At 45.7% G+C, this 18,688-nt stretch overlaps 1 protein-coding gene across 6 annotated transcripts in view; it reads left to right on the forward strand.

Annotated features, from left to right (window-relative positions):
• The first annotated feature begins 4,849 nt into the window (after window positions 1-4,849).
• The window catches only part of SYNDIG1 (synapse differentiation inducing 1), a 100,048-nt gene continuing 86,209 nt past the window's right edge, over window positions 4,850-18,688 (forward strand). For 2 of the 6 annotated variants that reach the window (XM_054063943.1, XM_054063942.1), the window contains exon 1: window positions 4,850-5,129. The gene's annotated coding sequence lies outside the window, so the exon portion shown is untranslated. Of the gene's footprint in view, window positions 5,130-5,833; window positions 5,905-18,688 lie in introns of those variants that run through there. The other 4 variants (XM_054063945.1, XM_054063944.1, XM_054063940.1 and 1 more) reach the window with 3 other exon arrangements.

Raw genomic sequence — 18,688 nt, forward strand, 5'->3', positions numbered from 1 at the left:
AGATGGCAAAATAAAAGCAATTTTTTTTATATTTTTTTTTAACCAACCTTCTAAGTGTCTCAGCTCCCGGACATATGAGAAACTGGGCCACTTCAACTGAATTCATAGCAAAAGAAATACAGACAACCCCTTCTAGAGGCTCGGCTGAGGACTTCTGTATATGTAAAAAGACAGTCCTGTCTCACTTTTGCTAACAAGTCCTTCCAAGTTAATTTAGTCCCAGCTGTAAAGTCCTATACTCTGTTTACTTCATCCTCCAAGCAGATGATATCTAGCAGCTATGCTTTCTTGGCACAGGTTAGTAAAGGAATAGCAGTTAGTAAAGGAACAGCATTTAGATTCTTCCCTTGTTGCAAGTAAGCATGCATATCCAGTTTATAACAGTAAAGAAGAGTTCAAGCCAATGAAACATCTGATTTTGAGCTAAGCTATACAGCTCACTCAGCCAAAAAATTATATATTTTACTTTCTACATGCCATAAATACAGAATAAGAAAAAATATGTTCAGTTTGGGTTAACCCAAGCTTTTCTTTTTACTCTGTTTTCAGAACTACCAGCCAACAGATCAACACAAACTTCAGCACCCACACAGCTCAGCCATCTCAGCTAACCCTTTCTTCTTCCTCAGAAAGCTAAAAGCACTCCTGGCTATGCCTTTGAGGTCTGAGCCAATTAAATGGAAAGATTCTTCTTGCCTTTGGCAGGAAAAAGATAGTGGATTTTGGGCTATTTCCTGACTGCTCTGTACCATCACTCTGAATTATAATCAAGTGAAATGTGGTTCAGACCACATCAGTACCTATGGTGCCAGGATTTTCAACAGACAGAACCCTTGTGTGCCGACCTGCAAGCCAAAAGCCCTGCTTTTGGAGCACTTTGGAGCACAGTGTCCTAGAGCCCAGCTGTGTCCTCCAAACGATGAACAATTCTTTCACAGACCTGCTTGGGTTTTTCTTTTTTCCTGGCTCATTATCACTGTAAATACCAGCCTTCAGCCCTTTTCTCTTGAAACCTTCTGCTTTCCATCCTTTCCACCTCCCTCTACCAGCTCTGCACCACAGCAAGCTCACTCCAGAACCACACTCTCAAGCTTTTAAGGCTGAGCACATTGACTGGGCAACCTCACTAAAGCCGATAAGCATTACCATGATAACTGGGTTCTGTTCCTGTTGAGCTTGAGGTGACCTTGGGGCACAGTAAGCAGTTGCTCTAGAGGCATTAAGTGACATTTTGTTTCCTCTGTAGTGAAGGATGCCAGATCATAGACCAATAAAGAGCCACGCACAGAGATAGCAGGAGCTCTTAGCATGAAGTTTGCCAGGGAAGACCTAAGTCAGCTTCTTCTACTGGAAGAAGGAAGTTTTTCTTTGGTTATCTAGGTCTGGGCTTCAGTCTTGTATTGGGAACAGAGAAGAAGCACGACTGTGTCTGTCCTTCTTCCTTCTCTGGTGATAGGTGGTGCTGCTGCTCTTCTTAGAGCCCAGGGATGGACTTCTTTATCTTTCCACTTTCCTGCTCAGGGTATCCTGGGCCCGGTAGAGCATCCACCACAGCAGAGACTCTCAGACCTTGTTTGAATAGCCGGGAGCCACAGCCTAATATTCCTCACACGTGCTCCCAGGAGCCTTTTAGCAGATCAACAGATGTACCGGCTAATGATGCTCCCAAAATCCTCATGGCTACCACAAAGCTCGCCCTCCCTTTCTGCAGCATTTGTCATGTGGTTTCCAGACAAGGACTCTCTCCTGCTCCCATGCTGTGATGGCTCACAGCTGGCTTTGGCCAGCAGGCTTTCAGTGCAGCTTCATCTCCAAGGTCTCTCGCAGAGCAACTGCTCACAGTGGTGCAGAGCATCTAGAGGAGCAAAGAGCACGCAGTTGATCAGGACTGTATGACTATCCAGCCTGTCTCTGCTGTCACTTACAGTGCTTCCACTGAAGTCAGAAGTCAAATGCTTGGTCAGTATAAGTTCTTGTAGCAGCCCTGATCAGAGCAACAAGCAGTGACGTTATTTCCTTGGGGCTCTACTGATATATGCCTGCAAAATCTCATCCCTTCCTTACCTTCTGCAAAACCCAGTGTTGTAGGAAAAGCTGTTTGTATTTATCTGGTAATTGTTTCCAGGTGGTCTTTCCTCTTTACATTCTGCCTTGATGGCTCCCAAATCCTCAGCTTTTCACAGACAGCAGGAGATCACAGGGCCCATGGAGGCTCCCAGGCAAGCCTGGGCTGCCCTGCGTCCCTCCCATCTCACCCTCTGGTCTAGGTGGCCTTGCCTTCCACTCTTCCTCTTTGCAAAGATTGTTCTTGTTCTTATTATTAATCAGGTCTTTGAATGGTAGCTTGTCAGGAGTTCTGAGCCCTGTTGAGGGGCTCTGGGGAGCAATTACTCAGATCCCTGTCCTCAAAGCAAGGCAATGTCCCTGGCTGTTATGTAGTTTATCCTAAGGTTGCTGGCATAACCTTAGTATAGCAAGCATCTGCAGTAAGCCTCCAACAGGCATCAGACACAAGGGAGGTGGACTTTTCTTCCTTCCCTGCCTTGCCCCTTTCAAACTTCTCTTCATGGTGCTCTCTGTCACCACAGTGCTTTGTGCTTCTGTCTACACAGCAGCTTTCCCATTGGGGTGCATCTGCATCAGCCTACAGGGATGAAAAGTGAAACAGAAAGACAGCACTAGTTATCATCACTAGACACATAGCATGCATCTCCCCAACTTCTTTCCACCAAGAAGCTGTGAAGTGTGTTGGCACGATACATTAAGCGTGCATTGTGTATGTTTACCTGGTGTTGAAGGAGACTCTCAGCGATGCTCCTAGACCTAAGAGAAACCTCCAAAACACAAACTACTCTGCTGCAATTCACCTCACCAAAACCCCCCTTTCTGTTGGTCTTTGAAAACCCTTCTCCAAAGATGGCAAGGACAATGCAAGATGCATTGTCAATCTGCAGGGTACAAAGCACACAGTGAGAGCTGCAAATGTCAAAATCAGACCAGGCAGAGTCATTCACTTCCCAGCATAAGGACTAGACCAATTTACAGCAAGATTAACAGTAGTACGAGCACTGGTAAACTCTTTATGGGTTCTTTTTGTTAAGAGAAGAAGTTGACAAGACAGAAGAGAATGAGTTGGCCCTTGTCTGTAGCAACAGTTACAGCCACTGCAGTTGTTGGATTATGATTGCTCCACTACTTATATTTTCTTGGTTCTGCTGCAAAATTCAAGTAAACCAAAAAAGGACTGATTTCCTGATGGACACAAAAGTCTGAAGGCTTCCTGGACTGTGTAAAGAATGGGCTTAGTTTTGTGCAAAGAGAATGGCAGAAGTGGAGGAACAGTGTTAGAGGCAATGATTGCTTCCCTGACATCGCTGAACCTTATCTTGATAATAGCATGAGAAAACACTTCATTTTGGAAGTGTCACAAGGAAATAAACAGGATCACATCATGTGGCTGCCTGGAAGCCAGAAAATTTGACTCTATGTCCCAGAAATCCCTTTCCCACTCCATTCTGTAGAAATATCATTCTTTTCCTCCGAGGAAAAATCTAACAAATCCTTCTAGAAATCTTGCCATGTTTCCTCCTATTCAACACATACTTGCAGTCATTAAGAAACTGTATTTCGCCCGGAATTTACCAGCCATCCAAACCAGCTGATATCTCAAATCAAATGATAAGAATTCGTGCTGTAGCAGCTAGAAGGTATTTGGTTGCAAGCCAGCCTCCCTACAGCTTTGTTCCTGTACAAGCAGAACAGAAAGACAGTCTTTTTCCTAAAAGTCTTACTGGGTAAAGGTATAATAAATGTGGTTTACAGGCTTCCATTCCCAAGACAGCAAAGGTGAAGAGCACATTGGATACTCGGGGTGATCATAATTTGGGGCTATTTTTTTCTGCTGATTACAGATTTATTCTCTCCCAGTGCCTATTACATTAAGAAGACTATTTTGTATAAGACACAACCCCTCCCTGAAGTCCAGAACTAGACAGGAATGAACAGGGGACCAGATATTTAGATGGAGAGAAAAACCTTTTGTGGGTATTTCTAGGATATACTGAAAACAAAGTAACAGTTCAGAAGAGAAGGAAAATGTTGTTAATGAGGGGAAAATGGGGCTGGAGGGATTCCTTGCTGAAAATCCCCAAGATAGGCTCAAGTCAGTTAATATGTGTTTTAAATCTTGGAACATTCTCCTTCAGCAAAGATTTGGCATGGGTTATTTTTGGAAGTATGAATAATAACAAGCAATAAGTGAGCAGGGAGAGAAAACAGCCTGAACCCAAGTAGAGAGGTGGAGGCAACAAAAATGCACTGGGGCTGTCTGGTCTTGCATGGCTCTTTCCCTGCAGTGGCAAAGGAAAACAAGCATCTAAACTGGGCTTGTTACCTTCCAACAGCATTTTGAGCCACAGATGTTGAAGCATCTAGAAAGAAGTGGTGACAGAGAAGCTTTTAAGCAAATGACTTGGCTAGCGGGCCTGCTGGGGATGGGAAGAGGAATGAATGAACCCTGCTTACCCCTATTATGTGCAGTTATTAGGAGGGAAGCAGGGAACGTCCCCCTAAAGGCTGCAGTGTGCAGCCTGGCACGCTCGTCACTACGCTAAAAAAATAAAACACATACATAAAATAAAGTTCTTCAGACTGCTGGAGCTTCCCCATCGCCTTGGGGAGCCGGTGCGTCAATCTCCGTGCTGGCAGGGGGCTGGGACAGCGAGACTGGGAGCATCCCGGCTCCCGGGAGGAGCCGGTGGGAAGAGCCGGGTGGGGAGGAAGGCTGGGAGGAAAAGGAGGAGGGGGAGCAGAGAGAGGAGGGCTTTGGGTACACACCGGGGGATGTGAGGCTGCTCCTGCTGCAGGAGGAAAGTTGGCCGCGCTGCCAGGCAGGGCTGGTTCTCCTGCTTCCCTCCGCCTGCCTCCCTCCCTCCCTCTCTCCCTTCTCCTCCTCCTCCCCACGAGCAGCTCGCACGGTGCAGGCGGCGGGGGCTCCTCGCCCTGCCCGGATCCCCCGCAGCCGCCGGGATGCTGCCGGGCACCGCGCCCGGGCGCTGAGCCGCCGGATAGGAGCTCCCCTCCTGCAGCCCCCGCCGGGAGCATCGCGCTGCGGGTCACCTTGCAGGGAGGTGAGTGACCCCCTCCTAACCCCCCCCCCCCCCGCCCCAAGCCTTCCCCGCATCCCGGGAGCGATGCACAAAATTCCTGCCCATCCTTCGGAGCATCGCGGTTCCCGCAGCCTCCGCGTCCTGCCCCGATGGGAGCAGGGACCTAGGGCCGCCTCCGGGCTGCGGGGAGATGCTGTTCCCCCCGGGCTGGAGCAGAGGGGATGCTGCCTCCCCCCGAGCTGCGGGAGGGGGTGGGGGGGGAATGCTGCTTCCCCCGGACTGGAGCAGAGGGGATTCTGCTGCCCCCGGGCTGCGGGGGAATGCCGGCGGCGGAGGATCCCAGGGGGATGCCGGCAGCCGTGCTTCCCGGGGGCCCTGCTTGGAGCCGAAAGGAACACGCTCTGCATGGGTCAGGGGAGGGATCTGGCTTTTCCAGCGCCGTGACAAGGCTTGGATTGGGAGCACTGGAAGGGAAACTGTGCCTAAGATCCTTCTTTTTCCTCCCCTTAGCCAGGAGAGCGTCTTTCCCTCCCGGTACCCAGCCACCCTGCTGGTCCAGGGCAGCTGGGAAGGGGGAGAGGGGCTGCGTGGGGATGCTGAGCCGGAGCCGGGGGGCAGGCGGGCTCCTTGCAGCCACAGCTACCCCCTCCCCTCACCACCCTACTCGAGAGGTGCTGAATTGAATTCCTTTTCCTTTCCATCCTGTAGTTTGCAGGCTGAGTTGGAGAGAGGGATGGTTAAAGTGAGAAGACACTGGTGGTCCTTGCTATTCAGTGGTAGAAAAAGGTGACCTTGGGTAAGTCCCCCACGCCTGCCCCGTCCTTCTGGGGGTATCACTAAAGCATCCCAGCAAGGGATCAAGGAGAACCCCTCAGTAGGAAGAGGCTGGCAAATGCATTGAGACCTTTCTGGAATTGGCACTGCAGGAGTGCAAGCCTTCCTGGAACAGGACTGGTTGTGCTCGCTGGTTCGGAGTGCGCTGCGGGAGGAGAGGTTCAAGGGTCTAGAAGGGTTTAGAAGTGGTGGTGGGTTTTTGCACCCCTATAAGAACATGGAGCTACCTCACGGCAGGAGTTGCTCTGGAGAGCAATCTGTTGAGCTGTGTCTTCAAAATCCCTCTGTGTAACAGAGAAATAAGCCAAAAAAAGATCTGAACTTTCCAGGGAGATTAAATATTCAAATCACAAATCATTAGACATTAATCCCTCGTAAACAGGGCATTAGCAACAATTAAAAGATGCTTTGATATTCTTAAACCTGAGAAGATGAGTTAACTGCTCCTTTCAGGGGGATTATTCTGTATTATCTTGCTCTGCAGTCAGAGCAGAGAACACACTTTTCTACATTCATGTATTTAAATTACTTCCTCTTAATTATAGTTAATGAGGTATCATCTTCAAAGTAGCTGCATTTAGATGCTCTCCATATTAGTTTCACATTACCTTGCTCCAAAGAATAAGTCACTTCTGATTTTACTGGCCAAGGTGACATTTTATTGGCAATTTGGTAATACAGGTCATGCCAAAGTGTATGTAGGATGAGTGCATTTGTTAGGAATTAAATGAAGTTTCCTTTTATTAAGTGGGCAAGCAGACGTCTCACACAACTGGTACCATACGCTCTGGAATAAATCTCACATGCACAGGAAGGCTCTTCGTTAATACAAATGCAGATGTAATGCAGTACCAGTGTATAGACGCACCACCACTACACATTTTACTTGATGAAGGCTGCTTTCTGAATTCAAAATGCTTTCACTTCTGAGGAGAAAAGGTGCAGCATTGTTGGATAAGGCTTTTTGTCTTTCTCTCTACTGCAAATTTATATCTGCTGAGAGCTAAAAATGCTTCTGTTCAGGAGACTTTTTAATCCTGCCTATGTGGTTATTAAGATTTCTGATTACATATTAGGACTTCCAAATGTTGCCTTCCTCACTTTGAAGACTCAACTTTTTCCAGGTTATTGTTTGTACAGTCTCATTGGGAAAAAAAGTGGAAAAGAATTGCAGAGGTTTAAACAGTAGGAAAATACTCTGCATGGTCAGTGACTTTGCTTTGACAAATGTGAACAAATATTGTCTGTGTGTAGGTCTGTGAGTGTGTATCTGCTCATGTCTGAATACACATCCTTTCGTTATCAAATCAGATGCTTCTGAACAATCTTTCTCTAGTAAAAGTTGGAAATTAGTTTGAGCCATGAGATCACAGTTAAATGCTCCTCTTCAGAGGTAAATGTCTATGATTCTGAGGACTCTGGTGGAGCTGGTCCAGCTTGTAGCACCTAAGAATCAAAAGATTCTTTGCTTTGAATTTGGTGCCATAATATTGTGAAAAACTCTGGTTATTTTCATTGCAACAGCAAAGGCTGCATTTTAAAACAGTGGTGCAGTACATGAGAGGTGTGAGTCCATGCATGACTTTAACACTCCCAGTTTTACACATGGCATCCCTGTAGATGTATATCTGTATGTATGTACCTATGTAAAACGTGAAACTGTAAAGTTCTCTCATTAACCACCCATCCAAATCCACGCTGTAAAGTATTTATGTCCTTAAGCTTTGAGACCTTAGTTCACTGAGGCATGAGAGGAATTAACTGACTGTTCGCATATGTTTGAGCCGTGGTTTAATAGGGTTTATGTCGTGCTTTGATTGAGTGCTCAGACCTATTAAAAATCGTAGAATTATAGAATGGTTTGGGTTGGAAGAAATCTTAAATATCATCCGGTTCTAACCCCCTGCCATGGGCAGGGACACCTTCCAATCAATCAGGTTACTCAAAGCCTCAGCCAGCCTGGCCTTGAACACCTCCAGGGACGGGGCAGCCACAACTTCTCTGGGCAACCTGTGCCAGTGCCTCATCACTCTCACAGTAAAATATTTCTTCCTAACATCTCATCTAAATCTCCCCACTTTCAACTTAAAACCATTCCCCCTCATCCTATCACTGCACACCCTGAAAATTGGTCCCTCCTCACCTTTCCTGTAGCCCTTTTAAGTACTGGAAGGCTGCTATAAGGTGTCCCAAGAGCCATCTCTCCTCCACGCTGAACAAGCCCAACTCTCTTAGGCTGTCCTTGCATGGGAGTTGCTCCAGGCCTATGATCATCCTTGTGACCTCCGCTGGATTCACAGAACAAAGATCTTTGAAATAGTGCTTGCAAGTTGATGATTTACTCAGATGACAATCATGACATAATCAAAGAGTTCAGCTCCTTGAGGGGGTACCTGCCCATTCTAGGTCCCCGGAGATGTCTAGTTTGGTGTCAGGTCCTGCAGGACAGCTGTGCTCAGTCTGCTTCTTGACATCTCCTGCAGCAGCTGTCTGCTACATGCAATGGCATGCAACCACGTCGAATAGTGTCCCCATTCCTATCTCACATCTCTGCCACAAAATTATTTCCTTTCTCTCTACTTGATGTGGCTTGCAAGATCACGGAGGCAGTGTTGAGTTGATATGCTACCAGCCGACTTGCCTGTGCCTCCCACAGAGGAATTTCCCAGGTGCTCCCAGGAAAAAGGAAGAGGTTATAGGAAATTTTTTTCAGGCTTTAGCAATGTCCTGAGTCTAATGGGCCACATTATTCATTTCCACTCTGATTTCTGCAGGGAGGAGTCATTATGGGGTTAAGAAAGGTCTGTAAAGGTCAATCTACACCCACTGATGCTATTTTTCCATGTTTCCCTGCCTGCCCTATCTGCCTCCAGCTACGAGTCTCACTACGTATAAATCACTTACTCTGTAAAGCTTTTGTCCCAAAGCATATTCCTGGCTCTGCAATTCTTCTAGAGCCTGATGAAGCAAGGCTGATTTTATTGCCCCAGCAGTGGCTGCTTAATCTAATCATTCTCGCCCTGATGAACTGGCACTAGCAATTTTACAGTATCACAGAATCGTTTTTCTAGCAAAGTGACTTACAGCCCTGGGGTGCTTTGCTTGGGGCTGGAGGTATGGAAAGCTTCATTTTGCACCAAGTCTGTACCACTAGGCTGTCTTCCAGTTCTGTCCTCTCTCTATTTATCATTCCTGCTTCAGGAAGATCTCAAATCCCAGCCCAGAGCATAGTGTTGACATGTTACACTCAGAACAAGTGGGAGGCAGGTGTCTTTTCCAGCCTTGTTTCCTGCATGCAGTGTGGAAATACGAGTGGAGCCGGATGAGCAGGATGTACACAAGAACTGGGTTCTATGAGGGTTTGGATGCCCATCAGGAATAAGACTTGAGTGAGTTAGTAGGGCCAGTCCTCAAGCCTAGGTGTTTCTATCTGTGGGTCAGTCTGGTTACAAACAGAGTTAACCAGGGATTTTAGGTCAAAGAGAGGCAGATCAAGAGGGCCAGGTGATTCTGTGGTGCTGATATTCCCAGGTGAGCCTCTCAGATTTCATTTAGGTTTTCTGTTGTGTATGGCCAGGACGTTGCCTTGCTGCAGGTTTCTACAGGGCAGATTGTCAGGTAGCTTCTTCTAAGCCAGAGAATTTTAATTCTGTTGCAACACTAGGCATCACTAAAATAAGGCAGAGGGTTTTGTTGGTAACTCAGTTTTCCAGACCTTTAAATCTAGATTGACTTTCAGAAAATATCCAGACTGTGGCATAGGGACCAAAAAGACTGAGGCATCACATCTTTCCACCTGGGAATGCAGCTTGTCTATCAGGGAAACACTCTGCAAAACAAACAGCTCAGCTGTGCATAAGCTTTCCCTCTGCAAAACATGGGTCATGGTTAAATCCACAAGAGCAAGAGTTCTGGCCCCAAACTTGGTATGCTAAGTGTGGGTCTGAGTCAAGTTTTCCCCAGAAGCTGGAGCAGCTCTTGGGCAGAGGCTAGAAGTGCTCTCCAGCCCATGCACCAACTTTGGAAGATGTTTTTCTCAGTGAGGGCACTCTGAACAATTAAGGATGCAATTATACACCCCAGAGGACAGCTGCATTCACTTGCTTCCAAAGTGAAAGGCAGCACAATTTTCTGCTCTTCGAGCTGGCAAACAGATCCTTCAGCCTGACCACACTGCTGAAGGTAGTGACCTGAGCTGTTTCATTACGTGTCTCTCTATTTATTATGTCATGAAGGTGAGTTTTATTACACTGGACATCAGAGTTTTACAGAACAGCTTTTTGGGATGGAAGAAGGGAGAAGAAATGTCAGCTTGGCCTTCTGCTGAGAGAGATATGTCTTTTAAAGTAAGATTCACTCGCTCCTAATGACTCAATCTCCCAGTTTGAATGGCGGCAGGGAGCATAGAGGGATATGATGAAGCTGGATACATTTGGAGTTGTCAAATTGGTTCTGTTTTGTGGTATTAGAGACCCTCTGAACAGCAGTGCTGCAAAGGACTTGGTGCTACAGGCTGGTGGGAAGGCATCCTTTGCTGTGTGTGCTACTGAATAACCAGGCTCAAAGTGGAAAGTACATATTTGCAGCCAGGAGAGAACAAGAAGACATGAGAGAAGCATGTGTTTGGCATGTAGATGAAAGGCTTTGCTCATGTGGAGATGCAGAGTTAGGACAGGATCCAGCTGCTTTGTAGTTTCACACTGAGCTCACCAGTCACTTGCTCAAGGCTGATTCATAGGTTTCATGTGTCCAGGTGCAGTTTGGTAGCTGATAACAGCTTTTTGACACTGAGCTTTCCCCAGTTGTGTGGGTGAAATGAATTTCTCACTTAAAAAAGCATGAAGCTTAATTTTTTTTTTTTTTTTTTTACTTCTTTCACTTTCCAAAGTAATTGCCATAAGTTGTACGGGTGGCAAGGTGGTTTTATACTGGTGCCTACCACAACAAGCAGGATTATGGCCATCACAGCTAGATGCTGTAATTCAGGTAAGTTGTTCATTAGCTGGAAAATGCAGTTTTGTCATCAAATGAAAAAAGTTGTGAATTTGGGCTGAACTCAACAAAAGGATGAGTTGAGAAGGAGGATTGCTAGAAAAGCCTGTATCTATCATTTTTTAATTGGAGGAAAATTGAACTAAAAGCCAGTTCCTTCATTTAAAAATAAATAAATGAAACACTGCATTTCATTTTGGCTCAGGCTTCCATCTGCTCTAAAGGCAATCTTTTGTTGCAGGGATAACGTTTTGTGGTTTAGGTCAACACAAGGTAATTCCTCCTTTCTCCCCCCTGCTCTTTTGATTCAGCTACTGAATCAAGCAATCAATTATTCAGACAGATCTAATATGCATATGGTAATTGTTTCCACACTTAAATATACCTCTGGACAGGCAATCAAGAGATCTGGATTTTAGTTGCAGTTCTGCTCCTGTGCCTGATGTGACCTTGGGTATTCCCATGCACTCCGAGTCCTTCCTTTCCAGGGCAGGACAGGTCCACATCTCATAGTGGATTTGCTGGTTATTGGTTATACTTAAATAGCACGGAGGTCTTTCTGCTTCCACTGTTAGCAATTAAACATTTAGCTATCACTAATGCATGCATTCCTAATTCTCCCAGTGTGAGTTAGTTGTGTGGCCTTATGAAACTCCCTGTAGTTTACTTAGTAGGTCAAAAGGAATTTCAGCTGCTGAAATAGCAACACACTCTTAAAACAAAGCCTATTTTAATGAGCCCAGCTAAATCAAAGAAGAAGCGTACAAGTGGGAAGGTTTTTTTTTCCTGCTGTTCCTTAAATATTTCACTTTGTAATCAGCTCTCCACATCCATACGTTGCCTGTGATTTCTCTCAAGCAAAAGCTCCACATGTGATGTTGCAATTTCTAGATGTTAGAAGTATCTTAAACTACATTGAAGCCTGTTGCATTATGCATTAAAAACTCCCTCATACCTGAAAGCTTTCACCAGGAAATCTGCAACCTCCGAACTTCTTACAGTGTGGCTTTTGTCAGGCTGCAGCTCTCCCCATTTGCCTTGCCTGTTCTTCAGGAAATCTTTTTCCTCTCTGCTTTCTCTGTGCTGGCAGTGGGAGAATCAGCATCAAACCCAGAGGCACTATGTTGAAACTGGTAGTTGTGAGACTGCATCAGTTTCTTCTGGTGCGTTGTGGTTTGAGATAAATTAGAGTCAGTTTTGTGACTAACTCGGTTGCTGTAAGTAACTTCATTCTCTGAAAACCAACTGCATGTTTTTGAGACAGTCTTCTTCTCCCAAAGTGATAACTCAGGGCATTGGTATGAAAAAAGGCTGATGCTTATACTTATCCCTATAGTAACCAAGGCCGTCCTTGAGCTGGCAGAAAAGGGCTGCACCTGTGAGGAGGGGTGAATACGGCAAGTGACCATAAACTGACCAACAGAGTATTACATCCCATATACATCATACTGTGTATAAAATTGAAAGATAATGGGGATCTTGCCGTCTTCTGTGATGGCTGATATCCAGTGAGGACCTAGTCTATCTGGATGCTCCTGATCTTGGATCCATATGTTCCTGAGTCCATTTCCTGAGTCCAGCTCTCTCCTAGCCATGGACCATTCCCTCATGTCTGCTCTACAGTATTTGTGGAGATGTATAGTCACTGGGGGATGGTGGCATGATCTCATATATTTTATTACTTTCTAATTATTTTCATAATCATTATTATTATCATTAAAGCTGTAGTTTTAGTTTCCAACACACAACGTTTTTTTTTTCCTCTCACTCCCCTCTCCCCATTCCCTGAGGTTGGGGGTAACGGGATTTGGGAGTCCAACTGCACGGTTTTAGCTGCTGAAATTTAGCTGGGCCAGGGCTAAACCATGACACGGTAGCACAGCCCTGCAAGAGGTGGTTATTGCCCCTCCTCGCCATGTTGGTGTAAGGTTTGGAGTCACTGAGGGTCTGGCAGGAGAGTGTGGGAGCAGTGAATGTCTTGCTGGAGCCATTGGAGATTTGTGGATATCCACCAGGAACAGAGAGGTTTGGATCACAGGGTAACTCAAGTTGAAGGAATCTCAGGAGGTCTCTAGTCCGATTTTGTGCTCAAAGCAAGGTCAGATATGGGGTCACACAACGTTGCTAAGAGCTTCATCCAGTTGGGTTTTAAAAACCTCCAAGGATGGAGGCTGCACAACCTTGCTGTGCAACCTTTTCCAATGTTCAACTGTCTTCATAGGGCAAATATTTCTCTTTATTTCCAGGATCTTCGTGCAGATATTTTGTGAGATCTGCAGGGAGTAGTAGGAGGTAGAGCCATAAGCCTTGGTAGTGGATGAGGACTCAACCTTTGACCTCACATGGCTTGCCTTTGTCTCTAAGCTTTCCTGCCAATCAACCAGGCCCTCAGACTGGTGATGTCTGGCCAGGCCAGATCTTGAGGTTGTAGTTCTGCCTGGATGAATGTCTTTCTCATCTGTTGTGAGAAAAGGGCTGGGGCTTTTCAACTGTAGTCTGCTATTTCAGAGGGAACAGAACCTTTTGTTCATGTAGGACTTGTGGTATGTGGCAGGGTCTCCTGAGGGCTAAAACACCCTGAGGCTGTGCTAGAGTTGTGCCAAGGGTAGAGCCCCATGGAGCCCAGAGGACAACAGCATCTCACTGGGTTGCAGAAGAGCAAAGGAGTTTTGGGATGGTGTGCAGTAGCAGAACTGGCTTCTGCTCATTGTCTTCCAGAACCTAGGGCACAGCATTTAGCTGTTCTCTCCTAGCCCTTTCCCCACCCTGCATTTCTCTGTCTCACACCGTTTGTTTAATTAGTTTGTCAGCCACTGTCATCATAGCAGGAGTCTGCAGACCCAGCAGAGCGTAGCTCTCATTGCAGCTACCTTAGCTGGGCTCTGCTGTAACACGAGTGATAGCTTAATAAACTGCAGCATTGCAGACTAAATATCTTGGCACTGGTTGCAGCTTCTTATTTTAAGAAGGAAGTGAGAGAGAAAAAAAGAAAGGCAAGAAATTGGAAAGAATGAAGGTTATAATAATTAATAGCTCTACCTTTAATACCAGACACTTAAGTAAAAATGTCTAATCCTCAAGGTAAAAAAATAGGTGGAAGTTTGATCTACTATTTGTCAATACCTTGAACTTGATTTTCTGTTCTTCCTTGAGTCTGGGAGTGCAGAATTATTTCTGGATATCTTAAGTACCAGTGAGTGATTTGTGGGGAGAAATTCAAACTGTGCAAAGACAAATGAAAGCTGAATCAAACCAGTTAAATTAACTCTGCATCTTGGGAGTGACTGAACAGCTCTCTTATTTAGAGGGCCCTGATGAGTTTCATTTTCCTGTCAGCATCATTTTGAAACCTCACTGCAGTCCCAGGTAATGAGAGTGGCTCATTTTTGCTTTGAGTATTCACTCCCTGCAGGAAAGGTGGCCTTTGGTTGCCTCAGGTGGTCTATCAGAGGTTATCTGCTCAGTTGTCCTGCCATTTGGGATCCTTCAGCCCACAGTTTGACCTGAAAACTGGGGCAGCACTAATTTTAAGACCTGTCTGTGAGTTGCGAACATGTGAGCCTTGCCTGGGCCAGGTCAGTGAAAGCCCTTAATGAAAGGGTGGTGACTGAATCCACCTCTACCTCCCTGAAGACAGGGTATGGGCTCTGAGCCACTGCATAAGCATTTGCTGCCTTTTGCCCCTAAGCATCACTCATGGCCACATGCCCCTGTTCACGGCTCTTCCATTTGAAGCTGAGAGACTCATTTCACCTACTTCCTCATCTAAAGCTTAGCATAGAACTGAGAGATCTCCCCTGTAACTTGTGGTGGTTAGTTGCTCTGAAGGGAGTCTGAGCCCACTGGTCCTGTCCACCTTGCATAACTGCCATTCATTTCTTTCAAGAAACATCCTCAGGTGTCTGCTGTAGGTGAAATGAAGTCGACTCTCAAATCTAATTCTCCCACCAACACTGAGGTAGCAGCAGGTTATAAAGGCCATGGTAATCTGATTTAACTCTCTTCAGCTGATGATTGGAAAGAGAAAAGCCAGAGGAGGTTCTCTTTATCCATGAGGATGTGAAATTTCATTTGTGACTGACAGTGCTCTTAATCCTACCTTTTTATTGATGAAGAATCTCTGGGTACCTCAACTGTTTCTCACTTTTCCCTAGAGAGCAATTGACCTTGCTTCAGCTTTGCATCAAAATGCACTGGCAATCAAGGTGCTATTGATTTAAACCTAATGGCCAGCCACTCATGAATTTCACCTGGAAAAGAAAAATCAATGCCATATTATTATTATTATTATTGTTTCTGTTAAGACATTCTAATGAAAAGGCGTCAGAGTCTTGCCAGCTCCTTACTATTAAGCAATACACTTGCAGGTCTGAAAACATTGGGTCAGGCTCTAGTAAGATAGCCAGCCAGCTATAGACTGGAATAACTCTATGCTTAAACAGTTTTTCTTGAGTGCTTGCTGCCATCCACATCTCTCTTTGCTGAACTTCCCTCAGGCATGCAAGTTGCACTCCTATGTTGGACTCTGAAGAACGTGTCTTGAGCAATTCATTAGCCCTCTTACTGTGTGGGAAGGATGCTCCCTGCCTTGTCCTTGATTTATTTCAGATGTTTTCTTTCCTCCCTCCTCCATCCCGAGGAGTAAGTTTCAGTCAGAATCTGCAAGATTGGTTTACAAGAGTGGTTTAAATACATGATAGGTAGGCACTGGCCAGATAGATGCTTAAATTTACAGTAGGATTGAGCAACACCACGGGCTCCCTGCTATCTAGTAAATGACGCATACCAGGATCCATCTGTTGCCCATAGGATGAATGGTTCAACACTGACAGTGTCCATGCTGCTAAACCTGCCAAAATGACGGAGGCTTCTCAGAAGCATGCATGGCACTTTAGTGCAGCGTATGTATTGTCTGGGAGAGGGCACAGGCTGAAGCCAGGCTATGGGGTGTGCTTAATGCTTTGCTGATGTGTGTGATTATGGAGGATGCTTGAGCCTATAATGAGGTTGTTCTCAGTTCCTTGGGATGGTAGAGATATCAGCCATATCATACCAAAGCCACCATAATAAGTCTTGGCTTAGGTCTTTTGCAGAACCTTGTCTGTTGGGACTCCAGATACTTCAGGGCCAAATCACTTTTTCAAATGTTGTTCAGTCTTGGGCTTCCTTTCAATCAGCCTTTTGCAAAAGGAGCATCACTTTAAGCTGATGAATGTGTAGAAGCAAGGGGTGACACGAGGCAGTCCTGATGCCTGACAACACCTGCATCCCAGTGGGAGACCTTGTTGCATTCTACAGTTTCCTCACAAGGGAAGCAGGAGGAGCAGGTGCTGATCTCTTATCTCTGTCCACCAATGATAGGACCCAAGGGAATTGCAGGAAGATGTGCCAGGGCAGAGTCAGGCTGGGTATTAAGAAAACATTCTTCACCCAGAGGGTGGTAGAGCGATGGAACAGGCTCCTCAGGGAAGCAGTCACAGCATCAAGCCTGACAATAACCCAGAAGCTTTTGGCCAACACCCTCAGCCACGCCGTGTGAACGTTGGGGCTGTCCTGTGCACAGATAGGAGCTGGACTTGAAGATCCTTGTGGATCTCTTCCAGCTCGGGACATTCTATGATTCTATGAAGCTCTCCTGGGTCTCGGGTCATTTAGGCATACTATAAACATTTTTCACTGTGGCCTCTTCTTACTTTTCTCCTCCTATTCCTGAGGAGCATGAGAAGAACTGGAGGATGGTTTTCATTATTTCCCATAATTTTGGGTCTCTATGAAAATAAACTTTGAAGAGATGGGATGACCACCTAAAACTGCATAGGAACTTGTACTGGTCTGCGTACCAGCTACCTTTGGTGTCACTGTGCCTGCAGAGCCTCATTTGCACCTACTGAAAGCAAGTATTTTCCATGAAGACAGTTTCCAGGGCCAAATGTCATCTGATGAGAGGTGAGTGCAGAGACAGCGTGAAGAGAATTTGACACTGCAGCCTAGACATGAGATAAAGCTGCCTTAAAATGGCATTTTGCTGCAGGCTGCTCAGGCCAGACAATATCCATTTGTTGGAATGATGTGACCGCATGAATGTGCAAGGCCTGACCCAAGCTTTGCTACAGCCGCTGATGCTGTGGCCAACTATTGACCATCCAGTTCTCTGGGCTGGGATCTGTTTGATTTTGCACACCTTCTTCCAACTTCTGCTATATATGTGGGGTGTTTCTACTGACCACCTCAGTTTTCGTGTCAGGGCTAATAATGCTAATAATTCGTGTCAGTTTAAATGTCAGGGCTAATAACGCTTCTGAGGTGGTTTACAGTTTTGAGTGAAGTCTCTCAGGCTTCAGTGGGGTTGATGTGGCCTGCACTTTTTCCAAGCCAGCTGAGAGGCAACTGAGCAAAGTATCCTGACAACTTACTCTTTAGTTGCTGAGTTTTTCTCAGCTTCTGCCTATGGTGATGTACTTTCATCTTGTTTCTTTGGAAGGGCCGGAGGAAGAAGAGCAAGCTGTTTGAGACACAGCAGAATGATCTCCTAAGCAAGTGTCCCATCCAGATTGGGTACAGCATGGAGTGTTCCCCAACTGAGGTTGTAACTGGGTCCCATCCAGCCTCTGAAGCCTCCTAAACAGCAAAATTAGGACAGCTTAGCAGCCCACAGGAGCTCTTTCAGGTTGCCGGTGCAGTGGGGAGCAGTGGACGGAAGACCGTCATGCTGCAAGGACTAGTCCTAAGGCAAATGTGCAACATGTTGGCCTCCCAACCCACTCTCATCTGCTGAACTTCTCTTCCTTCCTCCAAAAACATCTCCACCTCACACCAATATGTCTGTGCTGATGAAGGCTGCTGTTACCCTGCTGGGAGCAGGAAGAGGGCATGGTCCTCTGTCTGTTTGGCAGAGGCATAGCTGTATATGGAAATAAGCCTTCCTTGGAAAGGCAGGGCATCCGATCTCACGCTTATCTGCTGCAGAGGGATTGAGGGTTTTGAGATTAATCCTTCAGTGAAACCGAGTCCAAGCTAATCTGTGAATTGATTTAATTTTGCCAGCAGGTTCCCCAGGGTTGGGGCTGAGAGCCATGTTGTATAAATTCCATCGGATCCCACTGTGGTATGTTTTCACTTGTGTAGTTTTCCTGGCAGTTCACTTAGGACAAACACTGAACTAGTTGATAACACAGTAACATGGGTTTTCTACATGTTAAACCAAATGCTGTGAATGCAAACATTACATTAGTTAAGCAATCATTAAGTTCTTTTGTACATTAAACAAGTTTTTTGCTTCATTTGCCATGTAAGAATGTAAACCAACTCTTAGTGATGGTTTGAATCTCTTGCAAGCCAGAAGGGAGACTGCAGACGTTATTGAAGTGTGGAGTTATTTAAAGGAAGTAAAATTAGGGTTTTACTAGCCATTTCTCTGTTAAAGGATCTTTGCTATAAAAGGGAAATAGAGGGAAAGCATGAACTAAAAATAATACACACGTATGTGTGTTTGTATGTGGAATTCTTGTTTTCTTCCAGGCAGCACACCCAGGATGGGTAATCCTGTCTTAAGAATTTGGCTTTAGAAGATTTAATATGAAGCTTTTTAAGCCAGTAACATTTTTGTGATTTCTATGGTCAGGCACAGAAACAACCCCTGAGCTCATTATTGCTGCAGCAGATACATCCATAATTCAAAAACCATTTTCTTTTGGCTGCACCTGAGCAGGACTGGTGTCCTGGTGAGAAAACGTTTGGGCTGGATAAAGGTACTT

This window comes from Cuculus canorus, chromosome 3 (assembly GCF_017976375.1).
Source record: "Cuculus canorus isolate bCucCan1 chromosome 3, bCucCan1.pri, whole genome shotgun sequence".
NCBI lineage: Eukaryota > Metazoa > Chordata > Aves > Cuculiformes > Cuculidae > Cuculus > Cuculus canorus.